The sequence below is a fragment of the Streptopelia decaocto genome (genome assembly GCF_964273445.1).
Source record: "Streptopelia decaocto genome assembly, chromosome: 3".
NCBI lineage: Eukaryota > Metazoa > Chordata > Aves > Columbiformes > Columbidae > Streptopelia > Streptopelia decaocto.
In genome coordinates this window covers 9,378,256-9,403,537 of record NC_138656.1, presented here as the reverse complement: position 1 = coordinate 9,403,537, position 25,282 = coordinate 9,378,256, and the positions used below count along the sequence as shown (strand labels likewise).

General features: G+C 45.6%; 1 protein-coding gene across 1 annotated transcript in view; it reads left to right on the top strand.

Moving 5' to 3' along the window:
* Positions 1 to 8,048: 8,048 nt before the first annotated feature.
* LOC309437570 (uncharacterized protein) overlaps positions 8,049 to 25,282 on the top strand; it is a gene marked incomplete at its 3' end in the record, with an annotated part of 129,404 nt that continues 112,170 nt past the window's right edge. Inside the window, exon 1 of the mRNA XM_082048113.1 lies at positions 8,049 to 8,277. The remainder of the gene's footprint in view (positions 8,278 to 25,282) is intronic.

The window sequence follows — 25,282 nt, the reverse complement described above, 5'->3', positions numbered from 1 at the left end:
GGCTGGAGTGGGAGAAGGGGAAGGGAGGAATGGGGAAGGACAGTAGAGAACTCCAGAATAACCCAGTTAAAATAAAATAAATGACTGATGAGAGGAGCAGCTCGGTGCTTTCAGCTGGAAGCAGAGGTGGAGCAGGAGCTCAGCCCGTTCTGGACACCATGGGATCCACCTGGGCAACAGCACTGTCCTGACGGCCGGAGAGGCGATGACCAGCACGTACAGTCAGCCGCGAGTCGCACGTATGGGACAAACGTGGTTTCATTCGTAACCCTAGTCATGAAACCACACACTCTCCTTCACCCTCTCCCAAAATAAAAGCAAGGTTTATTGAAATGGGTGGATTGTGAGGAAAAGGGCGCTTTTCCAAACCCTTGCTTTTGTACTGGGCATTCTGACGTCCTGTTAATATTCAGCAGTATGTGATTTATAGCACTCCTGACATGATGGTTTGGTGTTTCCTTTGTGTGCATAACTTCCTTTTGATATCAAGGGATGATAACAAACCTAAATGGTAATCTCACAAGCACATGACACATTGTCTTTGTGGTGCAGATAGCAGGAAAATGCTCTGATCTTGAGTTCAGCGCTTCAGCCACCCTCCACCCCCCAGATTTCACCCTGGTGACAGGGTGGCATTAGCAGGTTTAGTGAGACAGCAACAGTGGGCTGATTCCTTCAGACATAGTGGTGCAGGATGATGGTTTTTGGGCATCCCGCTAAAGTTGAGTCCGTGGCACGGACTCAGCAAGATATGGGTGCACAGCTGCTTCTTGAATTTCTTGCATACCTTCTTTTGCTGAATGCTTGGAAGGAAAAACTGCTGCAAAACCTTCCCATATCACCATGGGTTCCCCAGCTCAAAGCATGCCCTAGCCCATCGGATCAAAAGAGAATTGCGCACGAACTCTGCCGCTGTCACAGGTGCGCTGGCAACCTTGGGATCAGTCCTAAAGCCAGGCTACTTCTGGCATGAGGGAAGGGCTGCTCTTCTCTCAAGATGCCTTTCCACCCTTGAGAGGTTTCTGCATTTATGATACAGCTGTTTCCAGGGCCTCATGGGAACTGAATAAGCAGACACCAAATAATCTGGTTTTCCTTCAGGGAACACAAAAGTGGATGGATCTGGGGAGAACACTGGAGCTGTGCAAACCTTTTCCTCTTCTCCTTGGGGATTATTTCAATTAGGCTTGAACCCTTAAGTGTAGTTTAAGAAAGTTGCTTTCTGATACCGAAACTCCACTCGATAAGCTGTATTCCTCCCTTTCTTGCATAGCTAATGGGAGGCCATCCCTCCCGGATGCCTGTATCACCTCTTTCGCAAGGCTCTTGGGTCAGCCTCAGCTCGTGACAGGATGAACTGTCATCTCCTTACATTGGCAAAACCAGTTTTCGTGGCTTGACCTGCTTTTCTCACCTAGTGTCTTGCTGTGAGAAAAGGGTTCTCGTTCAGTATCTGAGCAGTTATAATTGCAGGTTTACCCAGTCCAGGCCCAGCTGTGGCAGAAACCCCCCCACAGGTATTGATCTGGAAAGGCTTCTAGAGTTAAATGAAACTTTTGAAATATGGAAATGAGAACATGGCTGGGTCATGCGATTAGTGGCGTGTGGTACGCAGGGGAAACGAGTGGAACGAGTGATGTACGTACCTGCCTGTATCCTCCTTAACCCAGCCCTCGCCTTCAGGGCTGCTCAGTGACAGCGACCCACGCAGTCCTTTACAGACGCTTGACAAAATTTAATTTCAAAGAATAGCAGTCCACCCTCTTCTCCAGGCAGATATTTTCCCTTGTGTCAACGTCCTCATAGCAACTCCAGCTAGGCAAATATAGGACATGGCTTATGAGTGTCCTGGAAGGGCTCAGAGGTGGAGAGTTGGAGCTAAAGAAAGTCCCTGGTTAACTCCACACACCACTGGAGAGCTTTGCCAGGGATAAGTCACAGAACATGATGAAGAAGCTGAGAGAATTTAATGGTTCTGCAGAGAGCACCACCTTAAACACCATCCTCCAAGACACTTGCAATGCTGTTTCTGAGGATTCCCATGGAAAATAATCATATGCTTCTTTTATATCCTTATAATCACAAATATATTATGCTTCCCTGGCCACTTCTAAGGAGATAAGTACTTAGTCACCCCACACATATCTTTTGGGATTCTACATATACTCCTGTATGTATTCCGGCTCTGTCTACAACAGAATGAAGACACACACTCTGCTCTGTGCATGGTTGTTAATAGATGCTGCCATTTGCAGAAACTGGGTGCAAGGCCTTTCACGTGCTCACCGCCAGCTGCATCTCCAGCACAGTTTGCTGCCAGGATTAACAAAGCCCAGAAATGCAAGCCCAGGTTATGACAGCTTCACGCCTGCAAAGCTAAAAGCACGGGCTTGCCTCCCCAGAGCTCGCAGCCTGCTCACAAAACTCCCTTGTTTTAGACAGGAGCCTCTCCAGTCTCTTATTAAAAAAAAAGGCTGTTTAATGCTGGGCGCATATTCTGACCTTAAAAGCTGAAAGTAAAAACAATCCAAGATATGGGGCATACTGAAGTGGCAACTGAAGGGCTTATTTTGTTCATTCTACAGTTAATACCAGCAAGCTAAAATTGCAAGCGGGGAGGAGTGGGGGTTAATTTAAGGTTTATTATGACAAAGAAGAATTATTTAGAAAGTGCTGGAAAAGCAGCAAATGGAAGACATTCTGGAAAATAGGCTTCGTTTCCCTAGTCAGGAGTACTTAAGTTGTAGGGACTCTGAAGGAACTCTAGATCCATGGCAGGTAAACATTTGCCTTTGATTCTGTTTTTCTCTTTGAGTCTATAAACCCCAGCATTTACACTTAAATGGGTGTGCTGAAAGCTGTGTTAGGAAGAGAATTTCATCCCCTCCTGCACGTACTTTTAACACATGATAATTGTTTGACTGCAGCTTTACAAAGTATGGCTGGAGGGGTGGTTTTTACAGGAGGAGTTACATGGCGATGATGATAACTGCCTGATTCAGCCCCACTGAAAGCAGCCGTAGCTGTATCGGACTGTCCAGAAGAGATGGTTTATTTTAAATAGCCATAATGTACCTTCGGTGGCTTATGGCAAATTCCTGTCTCCTGATTTCACCCATCAGAGAGGTCCCGTTGATGACGCGGAGAACACACGTGTGTGCCAGGACCACACTCCACTTCTGGGCCACACGCGTTCAACATGGGCATTGATCTCTGCAGAATTACAGGCCTTGCTTCAGAAAGGTTTTCAGTCACACTACATTTCTGGGGGAACAAAGAACAAGATCAACAGTATCCAGACACCTCCTAGCTTCTTACACATCCCCAACTTGGCGGCGCTGTCTGGCATTTTAAGCTTTTTATCGCTTTTTATTTTTTAAACAGCTTATGAAGAAGACATTTTGGTGACTGATTTTTGTTTAATGCCATCGGTTTTGTCTTCATCACACTTATCAAAGAGTCTGGGCTCTTCCTTTATTTTTTGCTTTCTGCTTCTTCTCTCCCACCAGATATGTTCCTCCCATACACTGTAGTCCAAACCTCATCGAGGGGCAACAGAATTACTCTAACCGCATTACCCACCTGCATTACCTTGCATATAACTGCTGCTCCTTGCACCAAAGCCATTAACACTCTACCAGTATTTAATTTATTACCACGAAAAATTATCTGCGTAACTGTGACATGGAAAAGCTGCTTATAAATCAGTTCCTGCTCAGCTCTAAAGAGATTTGGGTCTTCTCTGACATTTATGAGTCTAAGGAGTTAACAAAGTTCTCCTACAAGATCTGATCAAAAGCCTAGGAGGTTGCAGTCCAAATTTGGGCCCTTCTCCTCTCTCGGGGTCACAGGCAAACCAGCATAAGTTTTGTCTCCTTGAAGGAAGGACAGATAGCTGTCTTGCTTTAAAATCCTGAGGGGGACGCGGGGTGCAAAGCAAAGTGATTTTCACCTCGCTGTAGCAAGTCAAGGTCAACTTTATCCCTTCTGCAGATGGACATCACCTCTGCTGACAATGGGATGAGCAAGGCACCCTTTGAGAAAGGGCACCAGAGCCTGCTGCCATCTGCTTTATGGAGAACAGTAGAAACGACTTTGTGCCATTACTGTAATACACAGTGATCGCTGAAATCATGTCCAGAGCTGTAGTTGACCATAAAATCTGCTATACCTGAAAGAGGTGGAAGCTTTGCAGTAGCGTTGTTTGCTGCACACAGTTACCCCACAAGGGTCTTTGACCTTTTATCAATGGCACTTCATTATACAGAATTTTCTCACATTCATTTTCCAAGTATTGGGGGGAGATAATCACCGAGGAATGTGAGATCTTGAGAAATGATAATCACCCAGGTAATAAATGATATATGGCAACTTTTGATATAGTTACTGCATCTGTGTAAGCATATCCGGTCTTACATACTAGTTTTCATTAGTATCCTGCACAGTTGTTTGTAAGGGCAGAAGAAATTACAGCCTAAGGAGATGCTCAGGTGTCAGGGGGAGAGCTCAGACTCAGGAGCACTTGGGAGTCATCTAGGACAGGAAAACAACATCCACTTGAGCTTAATTCCCTGTGCTTATTTATGTGTGTCTAATTGCTTGGCTGTAAGTGGTATTTAAATCACCTAAACCCCTCCGTTCCTCTGTAATTTACTATCAGAAAGGATAGATATAAATTCTAACATGCTTGTGAGACATACTAGAACTACTCCAAAACTTAGGAGAATTTTGGAGTGAAGTTGAATGCTTCGAGCCTAAATACCACATGGTTTATTCTCTTCTCACATTTTATATCAGCATGGCTTAAAATGAAATGCTGCTATGAGCTGCCCCATCAAACTGAATGTGTTTGTAATAGTTTGCCCTGTGTGGCCTGAGTAAAAGTGCTCCAGTATGCATTTCCAGCCTTGGAAAATTCTTTATGTCCTGATTTCCAAGCTTGAAAATAACTCTCTACAGATGAAACACATTTTTAACCATCCAAAAAAAATGTTTTCACCTACAAATACTTTTTGCTGCCTAAACAAGAGCCCTTTCCTTTGCACTTGTGCCAACACGTAACTTGGAGAAAGAATTAAACTTAAGTTCTTAGCTAGAATGCTTCCCCCGACTTTTTTTTTTTAATAATGACTGTAAGACATATGCTGTCTGTCTTCTGCATTTAAATCTTTCTAATGAAGGTGTGTTTGAAGAAGGCACACCCTTCAGAAAATGTTTTGTGGTATCATATTTGTGCCTCTAGTGTTGAGGACCAGCTGCCTTTTCAATTTTAAATGCACTTTTCAGGGTCTTACATCACAGAGGTCTAAATTAAAAGACACTTACCATAAAGGGGTGCAGCATATGCATTATTCCTGCAAATTGCACTGCGACATGAAAGATATCCCAACACTGTATGTAATTTTGAAGATGAGCAAGGCTTGGCCTTTCAGATGTCCCACGCGAGGGAAGCACCCACATCCCGCAAAATTGCAAGCTTCTGAATCATGGAAGTCAGATCATAAAGCCTCTAATTCCCACTGTTTTGAAGACCTGTGTGACTGCAAAAATTGATCCCGGTGCTGAATCAGGGGTGGCCGAGCGGCTGAGAGCCTGTGCGGGAACCCCTGGGGCCGGGCACCCTGCGTGACCCGTGAAGCTGCAGAGCTCAGCGATGGGGTAACTCTCCCTTCCCGCCCCTCAGCTGCTTCTCCCCATGGTTTTCAGGCTCGGGGATCAAGGTCTGGTGACTCCCTGTAGTGTGAACATTTGTATTAGTGGCTTGCAGGCTGAGAAGGGGTGTTCATGCCTGGTGCAAAGAATTATTTGTTTAGTTCTAGGCGGCTTTCTCATCATAGAATGTCCCGAGATGGAAGGGACCCACAAAGATCATCGAGTCCAACTCCTGTCCCTGCATATGACAAGCCCACAGCTCACACCATGTATCTGAGGGTGTTGTCCAGTCTCTTCTTGAACACTGTCAGGCTTGGGGCTGTGACACCTCCCTGGGGAGCCTGTTCCAGTGCTCCACCACCCTCTGGGTGAAGAACCTTTTCCTAATGTCCAACCTGAACGTCCCCTGGCACATCTTCCTGCCATTCCCTCAGGTCCTATCTCTGATCGCCAGAAAGGAGAGCTCAGCGCCTGCCCCTTCTCCTCTCCTTGTGAGGAAACTGAAGGCCGCAATGAGTGTGGTTGTATAGACCAGGAGTAATACCACTGGTGCCTTTACTTTGTAGATATATATACCATGATGAGACCAGCAGCCAGCCTTTAGCATAGCTCCCTGAACGTCTGCAGCTATAGAAACCTCGCCACAGGCTGTGCATCCCTGCAGAACCAAGGTCCTCCTTTCTGGGTTTGTATGGGATTGATGCTTAGTTCATTCTTCAGTTCTATGGCTCCTGAGTAGTTTCAGTGATCCATCAGGCTGTGGGTATGCAGAGGGACCCCCAAACTCCAGCCAGTGTGAGATTTCCTCTTTTACCTCTATTCAGCTGCAGTCTTTACTTGTAACTCCCTGTTGGTGGGAATGATTTTGCAATCCGTTTTCAAGTACCAGACATTGGCAATCCTTCTCCTAAAGGATCGTGGTTGGAGAGTATCCTGGGCTAATTTAGGAGGTGCAGTGCTCTCCCGTGTCTAGACATTGCAATAAAAGTTATTCATCTGCCTGTGGGGTTACCGGGCTCAACACAAATATGCTAGCCAAGCTCAAAAGGAAGAGGAAATATGGGAATATTCACCGCCAGAAGACACTGCCTCCCTTGACATTTTAATCTGCAAAACAATGGCTTTCAGAGAGTTCTGAACTGGAAGGTGTTGTTGACCTTTTTCCTTTTCCTCTTTTGACTTCTGTTTCCTGTAGGTGAGTCTCTGGAATTACTTAATGTTGTCATCAAGTCCTAGGGATTCCCCTCCCTGTCCTCTTCCAATTGTGCTACATCTCCCAAGTCGCCTGCGATGCACAATTGCTGAGGGAAGATATTTCTGTTTAAACTGAAATGAATACAAGAGCTGCTCCTCCCAAAGGAAATGTTGTTTTTCTTTACTTCCACATCCTCAAATAATTCTTATTATAAATCTTTGGTCTGTACCTGCGTAGGTCCACTTGGAACTCCCCAGTTTCCTATAAATTCTGATTTACTCTCTTTCTGAGTCTGTGGAACCAGATACTAAATCAGTCTTACTGAAAGAAAAAAAAAAAAAAGAACAATACAACCCTAATTGAAATACTTTGCTGAAAAATGTCACAACGTAGTGATTTTTGAAACAAAAGCCCAAGAAATATTTCTTGCTTTTCTAAACTAGGAAAAAAATGCATGCGTATACCCATTTGGTTGGAGTGGAGCTTGCAAAGTCTGATATGTTGTACGCAACACCAGCTTCAGGAAAGGAGAGCTTGACTTTGTCTTTGTGTGTCTTTCTGATTAATAATGTCAGGTCAGTCTTGGGGAAGTTTTGCTGTGATGTTAAGGAGAAGGTGGCTGTGTCAGGCACTAAGGTCTCTCCTTGGGAAAGGTTGAAATCCAGCTGCCTGCTCTCAGGTGCCCTGAACCCCTCCATACCCTCAGGGGCTCTGCACCCCACTTCTCTTTGACTCAGGGCAACCAGATGCCTAAGGCTTGGGTCCATCCCGGTGTCCTAACAAGTATCTTTGGGACATATTTTGTCCTGATTTTCCTATCTGGATATGTGTTTTTCTCCCAACAAGCCCTTCTTAATCTTCAATGAACTGAACTTATTCCATGCCAAGCAGCCAGGACTCTCCAACACGTTACCCTCCCCAAGTCTTTCTCCCTTCGCTGCTCCTTTCTCCCTTTAGAGTCATCACTCAACTAAGCGCCTCATAATTTCGCTGCACTTATCCCCCTGCTCTCCCAGATCTCGAGGGATAAATTCCCTGTCAATCCCACGCAGAGGGATCATTCTCATGTGAGCAGCATCTTTTGGGTGCAAGGCATGGGACCATAAGACAGGACTCCCTGGCTGAAACCCGTGTTCGCCTCCACCACGTGAAAATGAAAGTAGGCTTGGCCACAGCAAAACCACAGAGCAGCAGTGGAGCTTGCTGTGTTTGCGGAGACGGTGTAAGGCACCCAAAGCTTTACTTCGGATTTTCAGATGGTGCAAAATGCATGGATGTGTCCATCAGTGGGACCTCCAGAAGGACAAAATGCCACTGGGATCCCCGCTACGAAGAGCTGCCCTGAGGTCGGTGTCACAGGATTTCCACAAGCTTCTGCTTATCTCCTAGACAAATCTCCTGGGGAGGAAACGTCAGGCACCGACACACAGGTACAGTGAGCACAGCTGTCTGTTGTGGGGCTGTAGGAACAGCCGGAAACCCGCGGAGGAAGATGCAAAAAAAAAAAACCAAAAAAAAGTGAAAAGGGGAAAGGAGGGGAGGGAAGAAGCTGTTTTTCTCAAAGCTTGGCTGCCCTCATAAGCAGAGTAACATCCCAAAAGAGACACACACATTAGGCATGTTTAGACCATTAAAAACTTTCGGTATTCTGTAGACACTGAAATAGAGGGAAAGAAATTTCGCTGCACCACAGTGCAGTGGTTAATGTGCTGTTTTCAAGTGTACCCATGAGCTGGCACGGCTGCTTGCTGTGCTGATAAAGCTTGTTTCTGCTCCGGGGTCAGGGAAACTGAGCCACGGGAGCAAGCGGACTTGCCAAAGCCACACAGTGAGTGTGACGGAGTTAGAAAGAAGATTAAATATGAACAGATTCCCCTTAACGCCGCCTGCTTCACACACTCATGCAAAGACTATATCTGCACCGAGTGTTTTAGATGCTCCTGAAATTCATGAGTCAGGCAGCCTGGGTAATACCAACTCACTTCTTATGTAGAAGTTAAGATATTGAGTGGAAACGTGGCACCTGAGGGTTCAGCTGGCCCTGAGGAGCAGGGGTTTGCTGCTCATTCTGTGTTTGCCCATGCACTGCATAGCAGGGTGGCACAAAGCACAAAGAATGTCCTATGGAAAGACCTGGGAAAATAATAGCTGCCTGAGTTCAGGCGCTGAGCTGGAGAAAACAGAAATGAAGAACTGGATTGGGTCAAACTGAAAGAAATGTCCATTTCCACCCCCCACCCCCTTTTTTTTTTTTGTTCAGGGGAAATGAAAAAACCCCAACGTGTTATTTTGGGTCAACCCGAATCACATTTTGAATGTAATGTTTTGTTTTGAGGTTAGTTACCCCTCTTGCTTTTCACACTTTCTTTTATTTCAGGTCTCTTTTGAGGGGAAAAAGCCACTTCAGAATAGCAAATCAAAGGGTTGTGTTTAAGAAGCATTGAAATAAAATGCTGTGGCACTTTCAAAAAAACTGTTTCTTTCAGGAAATGCAGATATGTATGTCCTTTCCCCCTATATTTTGCGTACAGCTGAGAATGTTTGCCATGTTTCATTCATTTTGGAAGCTCCAAAATTGCATGTTTCGGGTTTGCCTTTTTTTTCCTAGACATATTTTGGGTTTTTTTGGCCTCATTCAACTCCTGCTGAACATTTGCTTCTGCAGAAACAAGTAAAGAGAGGCGTGTAACCTGGGGAATGGGAGGATCACATCTCGTGTTAGCAAAAGGCCCAGGGAGCGCTGCAGCTCCTGGGTTGTGTCCTCAGGCTATGGGACAAGGTCACAACAGCACCTGGGGAACATCCCAGGTGATGGCTGAAGGCAAGAGCTTCCCCAGTGCCCTTTTGTTTCCCATCAAAGCTATTGAAGAAGCAGCAGCGAGGAAAGAGATAGATGCGTGCAGCTTTTTGGCCCTTGGTTTTAAATGGGCATGTGGCTGGGCTGTTGCTTTTCTCTCAACCTGAGTGTTGGCACCAGCTGATGAGGCCACATCTCAAATCCTGTGTTCAGTTTTGGGCCCTCAGTACAAGAAAGACATTGAGGTGCTGGAGAGAGTTCAGAGAAGGGCAATGAAGCTGGTGAGGGGTCTGGAGCACAAGTGTGATGAGGAGCAGCTGAGGGACCTGGGGCTGTTCAGCCTGGAGAAAAGGAGGCTGAGGGGAGACATTATGTCTGTCTGCAACTGCCTGAAAGGAGGTTGTAGCATGGAGGGGGTTGGTCTCTTCTCCCAAGTAGCAAGTGATAGGATGAGAGGAAATGGCCTCAAGTCACACCAGGAGAGGTTCAGATGGGATATTAGGAAACATTTCTTCACAGAAAGGGTTGTCAGGCACTGGAACAGGCTGCCCAGGGAAGTGGTGGAGGCACCATCCCTGAAGGGGTTTAAAAGACGTGTAGATCAGGTTCTTGGGGACATGTTTTAGGGCCAGAGTTAGGTTATGGTTGGATTCAATGATCTTGAGGGTCTCTTCCAACCAAAATGATTCTGTGATTCTATTCTATGATTCTATCCTGACAACCTCAGTTTTCTGGCAGGTCATATAGAGGTAGATGTGGGAGGTCACATGAGAAGCGTCAGGAGCTACTTTTATTAGTGTGCACCCCGTTCCCTGTGGGATGGCTCTCTCCTTCAGCTCGTTTGCTCTCTTAGGGCTATGGATGTGGAGGTGCACTCGGAGATACCTCCCTGCTCAAGCCGGGGGCTTGCTTGCTCTCCAGCAGGCAGGCTGGGGACATACAGAGGAGCAAAATGCCTTGTGCTCACTCCAGATAAGAGAGGTGATGCTGATAAGCCTGAGAGAAAGATCCCAAGCAACTGACTGAAGCAGAAATGTGGTTTGCAGCTCAAGTGTTTGCCTGACTTGTTGGCACTCTTGGGCCGGGGCAGGCAGGAGCTGGTCCAGGGGGACTGTGGCTCCACCACAATGTCCAGTGGACAGTCAAGTCCTAAAGCTTCTCTTTCCAGCTGTATCATCTAACGTGAAGGCAGCAGCCTTTTAAAACCAGATGTATGGTATCTGGCAGCTTAGGTGACAGGCATTTCCTTCTAGACCGACAAATAATGCTGTGTGCTCCGACTAGCAGGGGACAGAAATTCTGAATTAAAGGCATTTTAAGTCAGCAAACTCTTTTTCTGATTTTCCCAGAGCTGGCTGGAAGTGGCCTTCTGTGGTTGCTCCAGCATGTGATGTTTTGCAGTGGAGTGGTGTGGTCTCAGCAGGCCTTGTTCTGTCACTGGAACAATGGAGCACGGACTTTCTTTATATCCTGAAGGGCATCAAACAATAATAAGAAGAAAAGCTGTGCTTCAGCTGGAATAGTTTTCTCTTTTCATTTTTTTCAGTCAGCCTTAGTAGACAGCGTGGCTGCCTTATTCACCTATCTTCTGAGCAGGATACTTAAAATGTAAATAGAAAACTGGTTTTAAGAAGTGGAGTGTGTCTAGCATGAAGAGGTAAGAATTAACCCTGCTGGAATAACCTTCTTTTTGCTGGGATTATATTGAGGAGGAATCTGGTCTGCTGCTTGGCAGCTCTGCGCACAAGCTGAATGGCGGCATCATTGGTGGTTGTTATTAACATCTAGAAATTAATTCCCAACCTTAGTCACTTCAGGTGATTTACGCTTGAAAAGATCACACAGCCCAGTAAATTTGGGCAGGATAAATAAAGGAACACCAGCCCAAACTGTCTTCTGTCTGGCAAGGACTAGGGTTAGTCAGGTTTCTTGGCAGAGCTGGGCTATTCACTGCTTTGGTCTAACTCCCTGTAAAGTCCACGTAGAGGTGAAGGATTGTGGGCAAAACCCGCTGACTGGTCTCTCGGCTCAGAGGAGTGCCCGGAGGTGGCTGTCACGGCTTGCTGGGGCTCAAGGTAGGTGAGGTTCTTAGGGACATGGTTTAGTGCCAGTGTTAGGTTAACAGGTGGACTCGATGATCTTGAGGGTCTTTTCCAACCAAAATTATTCTGTGACTCTGTGGTTCTAAGCTGTCGCAGAGAAGGAAGCCATAGCATCTGGCAGGACCTATCAACCTGTGGGAGATGTGCCTGTGAAGGTGCAGGTGCATGTTTGCTGCTGTGCCCAGCTGCTTGCTACAGCAAGGTGAAAATGAGCCTGAAAATCAGCTTGAAGAACGGATTTTGAAGGGAGCCACCTATGGGGACTGCAGCGGTAGAAGCGACTCGGCCAGCACAGCTGCAGTTGGAGCAGGAGGACATGTATCACAGAATCATAGAATGTCCTGAGTTGGAAGGGACCCACAAGGATCATTGAGTCCAACTCCTGTCCCTGCACGGGACAATCCCAAATTGACACCATGTGTCTGAGGGCATTATCCAGCCTCTTCTTGAACACTATCAGGCTTGGGGCTGTGACACCTCCCTGGGGAGCCTGTTCCAGTGCTCTGGGTAAAGAACCTTTTCCTAATGTCCAACCTGAACCTCCCCTGGCACATCTTCCTGCCATTCCCTCGGGTTCTGTTGTTGGTCTCCAAAGAGAAAAGCTCAGCGCCTGCTCCTCCTCCTCCCCTTGTGTGGAAGCTGGAGCTGCAATGAGATGTCCGCTCAGTCTCCTCCAGGCTGAACAAGCCAAGTGACTTGGGCTGTTCCTCATACGGCTTCCCCTCCAAACCCTTCACCAACTTTGTGGCCCATGTATCTCCACCTGTATTCTCCTGCTGGGAAAGGACCACCTGGGAGGCAAAGCCCATCTCAGCAGGGACCTGCTGGGGAAATAGTTGATGCCGAAACAATTCCCCTGCACCACTTGAAGCGAATCAAGTGGGCTGCCCAGGGAACGACTCGTATGTTAAGCCCATCATACTTGCTATCAGATTTTTTGTTGTTGTTGAAACCCCTTCAGAGAGCAGCACGTTTCGAGGAGCCTTGTTCCAGCAAGCAAACTTCCCTGTGGCTTCCTGCCGGCCTGGGAGGATTAATTTCTGGGGATGCTTTACCTCTTCCATGCCAACTCGACTGGAGCTACATCTCAAGACGGTTCTTTGATATCCTATACAAAGGATTGTTCCTTGTGGTGTCTTTTTTTTTTTGGGTCATGAAATAATATCTTTCTTCAAAGTTTAATCTGATTAAAACACAAAGAATTAGGATGGGGGACTGGATACGTGCAAAGTAGTATTTATGTATCTGTTTCTTTTGTTAATAGACAGGCCTGCCAGTCCCACAAAAAGTTAAGCATGCATTTAATGTTCCCGGTGGCTAATCCCATGCAAGTCTACTCCCAGCGTATAGTCAAGCACACATGTACATCTGTGAGAGGCACGGACTGCACGGCCCTAATACGGATGTGCTGACTTAGGGCTGTCGCGTGGTGAATGTTTGCGTGTCTGGAGCGTCTCATCAAACCCAAGGATGCATAAACCCTCACTGTCTGGATCTACAAGGTATTAAGTAGGACTTGGAAAATGGAGGGCTGGCAGGCACAGGCAAGACGTTACATTTAACGATGTGAAATAATGGTAGAAGCCAGGCACAGAGTCATTAAATAACGGCTTTGGTTGTCCATTATTTACTTCAGCCTTCCTTCTGCCTCTGCGAAATGCTGACTCCTGCACTGTCTGACTAGCACTGGCACAGTTGCCATCACTTCTTTTCAAATGGACACTTTTTAATATTTCTAAAGCAGGCCTAAAACGTACACAAGTATCAGTGTTAGGCAGAGGGAGAGAAAGCCGAGAGATAATGCAGTATACGCACATCGTAAGGCATGTGCCTTATCTCTCAGTAAAATTGGTGAATTACTATCAGTGCCACAACAGCATTCTCAATTACTGCAACAACTTACAGCCTTTGATACAAGACCACCAGAATTTTTGACTGCAATCTGATAAAAAGCCAACTGTACCAAAGCAGCAAAGAGATTAAAAGCAAAACAAACAACTAAAGGAAATGAGGGAGGGGAAACCCTCAACAATTGAAAAACTACAGGCTCAAATTTGAATTAAATGATGTATTTTTTACTGAAAGCTCTCAGAGTATATTACAGTACTGTCTTGAAGGCAGATCTGTTGCCCATGTGAGAGTGGAGTGACTTACACCGGTGTGTAGGTACTGCTGTGAAATTAAAGGATCTCTAGAGCATCTGTGATTGTGAATCCTTCCTTCCTTCCTGCAAGGAACCCATAGACCTGTATACCTGGGGAGATATGCTGGGTTTGGCTTTCAGTTTAACCTGAAGCAAAAGCCAGCCTGAGGCTGCCAGGTTGTGTCTGGTTTCAGATCAAACCCCTGTGAAAGCAGTGAATTGAGTATGATTTCCACTCAAAACCATAAATCGGTCTTGATTTGCTTGAAACTTTGCCTGTATTTTTTTCTTTCTTTCTTTCTTTCTGAACTTGGCCTGTGTTCTAGGTTTGTAACAAAACCTAAACCAAACATCCCTGAGTTTCAGGTTTAGTTGTAAAAGTTTAACACAGAAACCATTTTCCTCAGAGGGGGGGAAGGGGGATGCTGGCCTGTATGCTAAGGCTGAAGTTCATTTTTTTACTCTTTTGAGAATGATGGTGACAGTCTGTAATTTCTACCTTAAAAGCAGCTGGAGAAGAGGCTTTGGCTCAACATACGATCTGAAGGGCAGAATAGAGGAGGATGACCATCAAGTCCCCACTTCCATCTCCAGCCTGGTTTCTGCATCGCTGTTGGCAATGGGGAGCGCATCAGTGCAGAGAAGCCCCACTGTCTCACTGCTGTGCCGTTTAGCTCAGACCAGCACAGCTCTGAATCAGGGTCAGAATTTGATAGCATGGAGGCCAAAGATAGCAGGAGGACAGATTTTTGCCTGGCACATGGTAAGATCGGCAACTGGGAACCATGCCACCACAAGGGAAGGAGCTGTAAGAAATGGGAGCTTCCAGCTTATGCTGAATTCCCATCTCACCAGGAGCGAGGCTTGTCCTGTACAAAAGCAAGATTCCATCCATTAATCGCTGGCAGTATTTTGTCTTTCTGTGAGATAGGAGCTTCCAATTGCTCTTGTGTTTCTCCCAGCAAGCTGAGCTTCACATTTCAGAAAGAGAGTCCAGGCTGGCATGTTACCCTTCCTCTGGTCTGCCAGGGAAACCAGCATTTTCACATTAGCCTAGTGCTCCATGTGCCATCTTATGTGGTGTGAAACAGAGCTTTTTTTTAAACAAACGAACCAACCCCAACAAGATTTCTACTGAGCACAAGGTCAAAGACTGCAGGAGATATTGTTTGCCGTGCTAAAACATTGCCACTGTCTCCGATGAGCACAGATATGCTGTGTGGTCCCTAAAGCTTTTTGACCCAGAGGCATGAACGGTAACACCAGAGCCCTCTTGGTGTGCCTGGCTATAATCACAGGAAGCTCATTCATTACTCAGGTCCTGAAGATATGGAAGTCTTGGTAATCACTTTGGAGGGGAGGGGTAAATTAATCATTTCCTTTTACACTTGTTGATAGAGCAATTCATTCTGTCATGAGAAAATTTGGAAGTGCGGGGGAGTTTCAGTAAACTGTGAGTAAAACCTGAGATTTCAATCAGATGTTGCGGTCCAGCTTTGCTGCTGCATTTCCCTTTCATCTTGCTTCCCATCCCCTCACAACAGGGCCTTTTTCAGGGCTAAGACATGCTTTCCAGAGCTGTGCTTTTGAGATAACCAGGGTGATAGATAACTTTTCATCCAGGGGATGGACTGGGAATGTAGGGAAGTGCATCTGTTGTCCCCATTCAGGGCACCGGATGAGATCCTGCAGAAAAATGCCCAAGGCAGTACAGCTACTGTTATCTCCAGCCACCAGCAACAAAAGCAGATTAGAGACCTCCTGTGGAAAGGAGTGTCCTGGGTAGTTGGGTAAAATCCTTTTTGCCTCTTCCTGGCCTGTTGGGCACAGCTGAACTCTTGCAACTTGCTGTTACAAAAGAATCTGAAATAACACTCCTTTGGCTGCTACCCTGGGCCAGTTTCACAGGACGGGTGAAGTAGTGCCCATCTCCAGCTCTCTGTGTCCTTCTCCTGGCAGTGCCTGACTCTTGCAGGGATATTGTAGCCTCTCCAGAGGCAGCTGCTGAAATATTGTTGAGTGTAGAATTAGAAAATAAGTAAGTAGAACTGAAGCTGGGGCTGGGCTTTTGTTTTGTTTTGGGTAGGGCTTTTTTTGCTACATCAGGCTTTAAACTGCTAATTCTAACAATAACATTTCAAATCGTAGTCCAATAATACCACCATGTGTTTTAGGGATATTGCTACCATGGTGGTTTTAGATGCTTGTATAGGTCCTACCCATTTTGGTGGGGTGTGTACATAAAGAACCTCCAAACTACTTCATAACACTAAGGTCTGAAACCAGAGATCATTAGCAAAATGTTCTGTGTCAAATCCATTTAGACATCCTACATCATTTAGATACAGCAGTTGTCACAGGAAATGAGCAGCACCTTTGCAGGGCTGTTGTATTAGAAGAACTTGCTGCTTATTTTGCCTAATTGCTTACCTGTCTGCTGCAATCTCATTATGCTAAGTACAGACCTTTTTAAAGCTCCTGATAGTGGCTATTTGGTAGGGTGGGACTGGATGTTATTTAAATCAGAGCCAGGATAAAAGGAGCAATTAGTGTTTCCTGAGATCACAGGATCACCTTTCAGTTGCACCAGGGGGATATAAAGCTTGGTTGTTAATTAGGAGGGATGAAACCCCAAGGCAACAGATGCCATCGCATCTAGGGTCAGTTGCAAAAGAAGTCAGAACTGTGTGCTACAGGAGTTTGTAGTCTGCCAGGATTGCATGAGTGTCGCTGCACTTTCCATTGACAAAACACAGCCATTATTATTTTTAAAAGTTAGTACAGGTGTGAAATGATCTTTTTTTAGACCTTTTCTCCTCAAAGCACTGGTGCTGCTTTATCTGTATTGAGGCAGTGAAAATGTTACATGCTACCAACCCAGCATGTTAGGTTATAGAGCTGACAAAGGGGTTTTAAGTTAATCCAGCTGATTTGGGAGTGCTCTGATACAGAGCTGACCTCTGGCTTCACCTTAATGACAGGCAGCAGAGAGTGGTCCCATCAAAAGAACTTGGTACTTAGGTGTCTTTAAGCTGATGTAAATGCTCCTTCTCACTCAGGCTGTATTGGTACAATGCTTTGGATATTTATAGTTGTCAGTGAGCAAAACACTGCTCTGGTGTTGCAGAGACCTTGACAAATTAGGCTCAGGCAGTACCAGCTGGGCTGAGCTTGAAGTGACAAAATGTTGGCTATGCAAATGCATGTTGGTTGGGCATTGGTAACACCCGTGCTTGCCAGCACCTATTGCTGTAAGGCAGTAGCCACAGCTGCTCCTTCATCAGTCAGTGCCCAAAATCTGGACTGATTTTGCCAAACCATTTGGTTTCTGCTCTTGCTCTGGTTCTTCATATCTTGAGGGAAGCTTCTGCTCTTCAGCTCTTGCTCTCTGCCTTGCATTCCTGAGTGCTGCTTCCAATTAGTGCAAGCGGTGGTCTCATCAGCAGTTCAGGTATGGAGGCTGCAACATGGGGGCACAGGAGTGGGAAGGATTTCCCTGCTCTGCCTGGATGGGTCATGGGGCCTTTTGGTGTACTGTGGAGCACCATGTCCAAAAGCGTTTTTGAGAATCGCCTTTCTGGGAAGCTCACATCATAAAGGTAGACCTTATTCTGGTAATATGATGCTTTTGCCTGTGGGATTTTGGCCCTGAAATGAAGTGATTCTTTGCTGCTGTAATTGTACCTAGGCAACATTCTTACTGACAAAATTATGTACTTCCCTACCTCCTTATAGCACTATAATCCAAATTGCTGTGTTGGCAAAACAAATGGCAAAGTTACAGAAGAGAGCTTAAGCTGATCTAATAGCAGATTGCTGCTAGAAGAGGAGCATAACCCCCCTTTGCCTGCCCTTAACCATGACTATTCTGCTTCCCCCTTTGTGCCAGTCTTCAGCCTGCTTGGGATCCTTCAGTTGAATGCACTGGACTAAAGGTTTGAAATATGAAACCTAAAGTGAAAAGGTAAAAACCTAAATCCACACAGAGAAAAAAAAAAATGAGATTTTTTTTTTTGACCACACTGATCAACAGAGGGTGGAATTCAGTACATGGGAAGGGACAGAATGCAGAGTGAAAATGAGAGCTGCAGTGAGGATGGGAACAGCATAAAGGAAGAAAAGAGAAAGGAAGGAGGAAGAGGAGAGCAATGAGCTGTCATTTAAGTGGTGGAAACTCACCTTCCTGCAGCGAAATCACAAGGTGAGAGACCTACCCTCTACCTTTTGTCTTTGCTGGAGACCTCTGCCATTCATTTGCAAATGGGTCTGGCAAGAAAAACAGCCACAGCACCCACCTGCATGCAGGAACATGGGGCACACATGGCATTTTGGGGCGCCGTGCTCCAGGCATCTGGATTAAGCTGTTGGCCTCAGCCTAGCGAGTACTGCTGCTGGACACATTCGTGCACAAAGATCTGGGGAGAAGCAGGGAGTTAAGCTCTGGGGCAGGGAGGAAACGAGCTGAAATGAATGTAAGAAGCAGTGTTTTCAGGCTGCAAGACATGTAATAACTAACCTGAACAAAAGCTCTCTATCCCAGCAAGGTGTTAATTATATGCCTTGTCTTTCTGGATATGTGCGAACAGGGTCTCTTTGCCCACTGGGAACAATAGGTGTAATTATTATTTAGTTGGAAAGGGAGGAAGCCCAGCTGCCTTTAATGCACAGGATCAAATGAAGGCCAATAAAGCGTATGCACATGTGGCCTGCACTCTGTGGCTTAGCGTAACCTGCGGAGTTTGCCAGTGTAATTCTAGGGTGTGGAAAGAAATCAACTCCCTCACTGCTGGCAAAGCGCTGGTGTAGACAGAGCTCTGCTGACAGATGAGTGTTTCTGACAGTTTAGCATGTCTGGGTACGTAGGTGGCGTTGCCGTAGGCTGAAATTCCCTTTGGTGGCACAGGCCATGTCTCCGCTCAGGGGTTCAACCCATGCTGCTCCGCGGCAGTAGCTCTCACAGGACAGGCAAGGACAATTACACCGTTTGTTGTTGTTCTTCTTCTTACTGCAAGATATCTCCTAACCTGGGACAACGATTTTTATGCGTTAGTGTGCTGATGTTCCAGACGTATTACATGGTACAGCATATGTTTGTCACAGCTGAGCTCTGTGTTTCAGACTCTGGATAAGCAGTGTCGTAGGGGAACAAAATCTATGAGGCTGAAGCAGGAAGATATTTATGCCAGAAGGGGATGCAGAACTGCTCAGGTCTGCTGAAGGGAGGCATGGAGCTGCATCCTGAGGACCTTGTAGAGACAGAATCATAGAATCATAGAATGTCCTGAGTTGGAAGGACCCACAAGCATCATCGAGTCCAACTCTTGTCCATGCATATGACAACCCCACAGTTCACACCCTGTGTCTGGGACCGTTTTCCAGTTTCTTCTTGAAAACTGTCAGGTTTGGGGCTGTGACACCTCCCTGGGGAGCCTGTCTCAGTGCTCCACCACCCTCTGGATGAAGAACCTTTTCCTAATGTCCAACCTGAACCTCCCCTGGCACATCTTCTTGCCATTCCCTTGAGTTCTATCACTGGTCACTAAAGAGAAGAGTTTGGCACCTGCCCTTCTTCATCCCCTTGTGAGGAAGCTGTGGACCACAATGAGGTCTCCTCTTAGTCTTCTCTTCTCCAGAAGAGAAGAGGACAACTCACTTGAGCCTCTGTATGTGACACCCTCCCTCCTGCCATTCCAGAGCTAAATTAGAAGATAAATCTCAAAAACCATCGTAAGACTGTCCAGGTAGGGACTGATACTGCTCTGTCTCCAGCAGTATCTGTGGTACTCTCCCTGTGCAGGACATCTCCTATGCAGAACAATCCCCTGGAACAAAGCTGCATAGCCCTGCTCCCTGTGACAAACCCTAGATGCTGCTCACCACCTCTTCAGCACACTCTAGTACAGAGTATTCCTCCAGCCCGCTCATTTGCTCTTTCACTTTGGGATCGAGAGGATTTTCCCCCTCCTGGCTGAGCGCAAAAAGTGTGGACCTTTATGTCAACATCCTTGCTGGCTCTGATTTCAAGAGCTGACTGTCATCAAGCGTGAGTGTCACCAGGGAGCTTTCTGCTAGGTATGGTCCAGACAACTGCTTGGACCGATGACTTATGTGCAGCTGTAGAAGAACATGGAAACCTTCTCTGCCAGAATGCTAGAGGAATTTCTAGGTTTAACCCTCCATGGAGTACCCTAGGCTTTGAATGTGAATAAAAAGGCATCTTCTGGTAAACGAGATTAATTTTATTAGGAGGGAAAATGTAAGAAAGTTAGCATTGAATTTGTTCACAAGTACAGTAAGTGTTGGTTGGAAAAAAAGCATAGAGACCACCTTATGAATAGCTTAAACAACCATGGCAAACTGAAATCTGAGAGTGCAAACATAGAGCACAGATCTTTCTGCTCCCTCCTCAAAGCTTAAGGACTGGGCAAAGAGGTGTTTGATGAAAGTTTCTTTCCCTTTGCTAAATGCATGCTTTTCCTGAAGAGGTGCCATGTATAAAGAAAGAATCATGCTAAAGGCATAATTTTGTTTTCCAAGTCAATGTTTCATTTGCCTCCTCTTAGAATATACATTTCTTTGCTTATGATCTTGGCATGGTTGTGCATATTTGCTATTCTCTTCAGGGGTGGTTTGCTTTGTTGTCATAGCAATGCCTTCTAACTCTTGCACTCACCAGTTTCTTTTCAGGTTCCTGCAGGCTGCAACCAGTCCCTCATTGTGATGATCACATCTCCTAGCAGCTTTAACACCTTTTTTTTTGATTCTTCTAACTATAGGCACATTCAGTAGCAGGATTCCAAAGAATTCTGGCCCAAACAGGTTTTCAGCTTGAAGTTAGAAGCATAAAAAAAAGGCAATAACATTGCTGGTTTCTGTTTGGGGTTTTCATTGTTCTAGTGATGACCTAATATTTCAACATTTTTATTCATTCATCATCTTAGCTTTTCTTGGACAGGAGCTATAATTGCTTTGGTGATCTGACTATCAGAGATGCACCAGGCTAATCAATGTGGCCTGAGGTCTGTTTTTCCCTAGGCCGTGATCACAATTGCAAAGTGAGGCTGGGACCAGGCCAGCTCAAACAAAATTGTCCCCTTTCCCTGTGCAGTCTGTCTCAACAGCTTTGCTTCTGCAAAGCTCCACTTCTAGAGGCTCATTGCCTCCCCTTGTGTCCAGCTCCACCTTGAAAGGCTGGTGAGGCAGAGCTCTTCAGCTGTTCACTGCTAAGCCAGGCAAGAAAGTGTTGAAGCTACATGAGTGGGGAAGGCTAAATGGATTTCTTAAACCCTCTCCCCTCATCCAGGGCACTTTTAAAGTATGGAGTAAATCATCCCAGCCATAGAATATTGCCGGACATGGGCAAAGTGGGATGAGAACTCAACTTTGCACTCAACCTTTGGGCCCAGCTTTGTTGCAGTCTTCCCCCTCCTTGAGCAAGTCACACCCTCCATTCTGCAGGTCAGCACACCCAGGGCAACAGGCAGAAAGTGTTTTCTGCCTGATGTGGGAGGGCAAAATCCTTCCAAGCCCATCTAGGCTTAGGTGCCCCCATGTAAGGGATGGTGACAGATACTATGGAGGGAGAGCATAGACTGTCCTTGTAATTTCTGCTGTCCCTGGCAGACCATAGCAGGGAGGACGGTGGGCTTGGAGGTGCTGCTCAGCGGCTGCCCTGAACTAAGGCAGGGATGCTCCTTTGAGCAATGTGCCTGGATTTTAAGGCGGCGAGCATGGTTCAACCTTGTATTACACCTCCTGTGTGTTCTGCAGCTGCTGGTTTTACACATATATGGGAAACGCTTTCATGGGATGGGGTGATTCTGTGATCTTCCACTGCACAGCTCTCACTCGTTTTGTTGATGCAAGCTGTGTATTTGAGAGGATACATAAGGCTTCCAAAGTAGTGAGCCAAAGGAACCGCAGCCTATATGCTCACCCCCAAGCATTTCCCTGAGACAGATTATTACAGGCTTGCATTCTACCCTTGCCACACAAAATACAAATCCCAGAACAGAGATGGCTCCTGCTCCAAAGAGCTTTGTTCATCGCACAGTGGCTGTATGAGGTTACTGGCTAATACTCTGTTGCTGTTGGAATTAGTTTCAATATGAATCAATACCATTTTTTTTTTAGCGCGGTAGGCGCATATGCTATACAATTGAAAGCAATTTTAAAGGAACTTGTGCTTAAATGAAACTCCTCTTGGGTTTCAGTTCCAAAGTGACTATCAGGCATGATCATTAGTTATTTGCTGTCTTTGTAAACATTCCATTCAGTTTGGATTGTTGTTGTTGTTGTTTTAAATCAAAGATGTTTCGTTTTTTTTTCCTTTTTCCCCAAAGCAGGAATATTTATCTTTGAATCCTCCAACAGCTTTGGAATGCAGCCTCCACACAGACTTTAATAGCAAAACCCACTTCTTCTGACTCAGGGACCATTTGATGAAATGTCTAGAGAAGCAAAAAGCAGCAACAAAAAAAGCTTTACACAGATGCTTCCCTGTGACTAACAGAACGTCCACCCAAAGCGGAGAGAGTATAAGTGCGTTTGTCATATGTGGGTGTATTTTTCCCATACATTCATTTTTAAAGCTATGCAGTAGAGCACTATAAAATTATAGTTTTACAAATAGGCATTATTTGACCGTCACTGGGCTGAGCTGATGACTCACTCTGTGACCTCCATGCAAGTCATTTGATTTTCTTGTTCCTCAGTAAGACTGGCTGGGAAACAGGCTGGAAAAAGAAAAGACAAAACCAGAAAACATTCCTGACAATATGTTCCCTACCTAAGCTTTGTGTGTTGACTGGAAACACAACGTTGGAAATAAGAGCTTTACAGCTGTTGGCTTGATGTCTGTGCCCAGCCCTGTAGGAATTGTGGGTGGCCAGTGTCTTTGAAAAGCATGCTCTAAAAATGGGTTGTGGTGTCTGACCTATTCTAAAACATTAGCAGCAGAAGACTTGCAGTCAGCTGCCAATGTCATTATAGTGTCCCATTGTCATTGCGGTGTGAGTTGGGTCTTTTAGCAATATAAATGTACCGTCTCCAGATGCACTTGGAAATATTAGCCTTATAACACAGAGCTCATGGGCTTCAGCATATTTCCAAACATCTCTGTCCTCATTGTTTACTTTCTGACACCAGGCTTCTCTTTGACCTGAAAGCTACATATTTGCACATAAACACCTTTTTTAATGAAAATAGTCTCCTTATGTCCAGAAAGCAGTATAGTTGTATAGTTTTTCCAGGGCCCAAACTGTTAATTCATCTAACCCATGCAGTATTACCAGCATTTTGAACACTTCCTCACTGTTCAAAAGTTGTGGGGCAAATCTTAAAGAATTACTAGGTCGTTCTGGTTTTAAAGACCCAGTGTTCACCAGCCAAATCTGGGTGCGTTTTCTGGCTTTTCTTTAAAGCACATCTATGGTATGTTTTTGAAGTCTTCTTTGCAGAGGATAGCAAGAAGGAGAAAATATCTTTCTTTAATGACACTGGGGACTGTACACAATCTCCTGGCTCCAGGGACTGGGGCTTAAACAGTGAGGCTTGGAGAGGCCTGTCTGTTTTGCCTCTGTCTTTGTTTTACATATGTTTTCAGTTTATTTTCCTGTTGCTATTCATTGCTTTTTTATTTTGCTTTCATCACACTTTTCCTTCAGTTTTCACCCAAGGGGCCTTGATCTATTTTGAGGAGGACAAAGCAGTTATCTTAAAATCTCATTAAATTTATTTTGACTTCTCATTTCTGGTTACCAGTTACGTGAACCCCCCCTTCCAACCTGCCATCTAGTGGAATTGACACCTAGGAACAGAGATGTTAAGCTTTCCATCCATACAGAGTGACTTATTAGGTGTCAACTGTGAAGCATCTATACCATACCTTGAAGGCACAGACTTGCTTCAGAGCTGACTCATGACTGACAAGCCAAATCTACTGGATCTAAGTGCCACAGCCAAAGAAATAATTGCCCCTCTTAGTGCGCATTGCCTGTCCGTCATTTCTGGCATTTCTGCAGCAGGGTTGGAGGCTGGGGCTCATTTCTCTCTGTTTTGAGGCCCAGAGCATGGTTTGGCATTTAGATTATGCATCTGATGGGGACAGGACAACGATACCAGGTGAGCAAAGACAGCATTTCCCTACGCAGCTGTCCTGCTGGCAGGATTTTCTTGCTGGCCCCTGATGCTGTAGCTGTCCTTGTTCATTGTAGTCGGCTGCCTGGGACTAGACAGGGATCCATGACGTGGGATGGATGTGACTTGCAGAAGGATCCATGTGATGGACAAGCCTGCTGAGCAATGGAGCTTATGAAGCAATGGTGAAATCAGCCCCAGAAGGGTGACTCCTCTTTCTTCTGAACATGTAAACTGCTGAAGATGAGTCACAATCCCAGCTGTTTGGAAGGATGGGGGGCTGGAATGAAATACAGTAACAATTAAAAAAAGAGAAATGTACTGAATAAGAGCCTCCTCCATTCCATTTTCCTCATGGATGTTATTGATTCATCACTCTAGCGGTCCTGGCTCGCACCCAGGATGCAAAGGGCATAATATAGGTTGTCTGGAGGCAGTGGCTATGGGAGATAAGGAATATTCCTGTTCAGTATTTTGTACAGGAAACCTTCTGGTATGTGTCCTACCCAAACTGCTTATGTAGAATGACCAAATGTATCACAGGGAAAGAATCATGCTGGTTTGGATTCCTGTGCTGTTTGAAGGTGGCTGTTACCAAGTGGGTAGGATCAGTCGCTGCAAGTAGCTGTTTCAGGAGCAGCTGAGCAGCTGATGCGGCGAAAGCTGGTTCCTATGTGACTTTATCCCATGTCTCTGTATACACAGCCCTATAACTACACCCAAGGCATCGCAGAGCCCCACACAACCTCCAATTCCCCCAACCATCATGTAAGTCCCACCTGCTTTCCTATACCACAGTGGCAGCAAGCACTTGCGGTGGGAAAGCTCAAATAACCAATGTATAGGTTGGCTAGTGTGTGCACTCTGCTGGGTCACCCCAGGAGCCGAAGGGGTGACTGTGGAACAACATGGTCTTTCCTAAAACAAGGACATTCATTTGGGTGTCTCTTCTTGGCCCAGTGCTGATTTTCATTAAGCTCGGTGAGGTTGCAAAGATATTATTTTCCTGCCTCTCTGCCAAATTTAGCTGGAATTGGCCAACAGGTTTAAAAGCATTTGAATGGGGGAGGAGAGTGGGAAAGGAGAGGAAAACAGACAGCAGGATCCCATAAGGCTCATTTCATTAGGAAGCCAGGCTAAAAAAAGAGAGTTTAACTCCTAGCTATTAAAATTTTTGGATTTGTCTTGAATACTTAATTACACAAAGAAAGCTGGTTTTTATTCAGACAATAAACAGGTGTCATCACTGGATATGT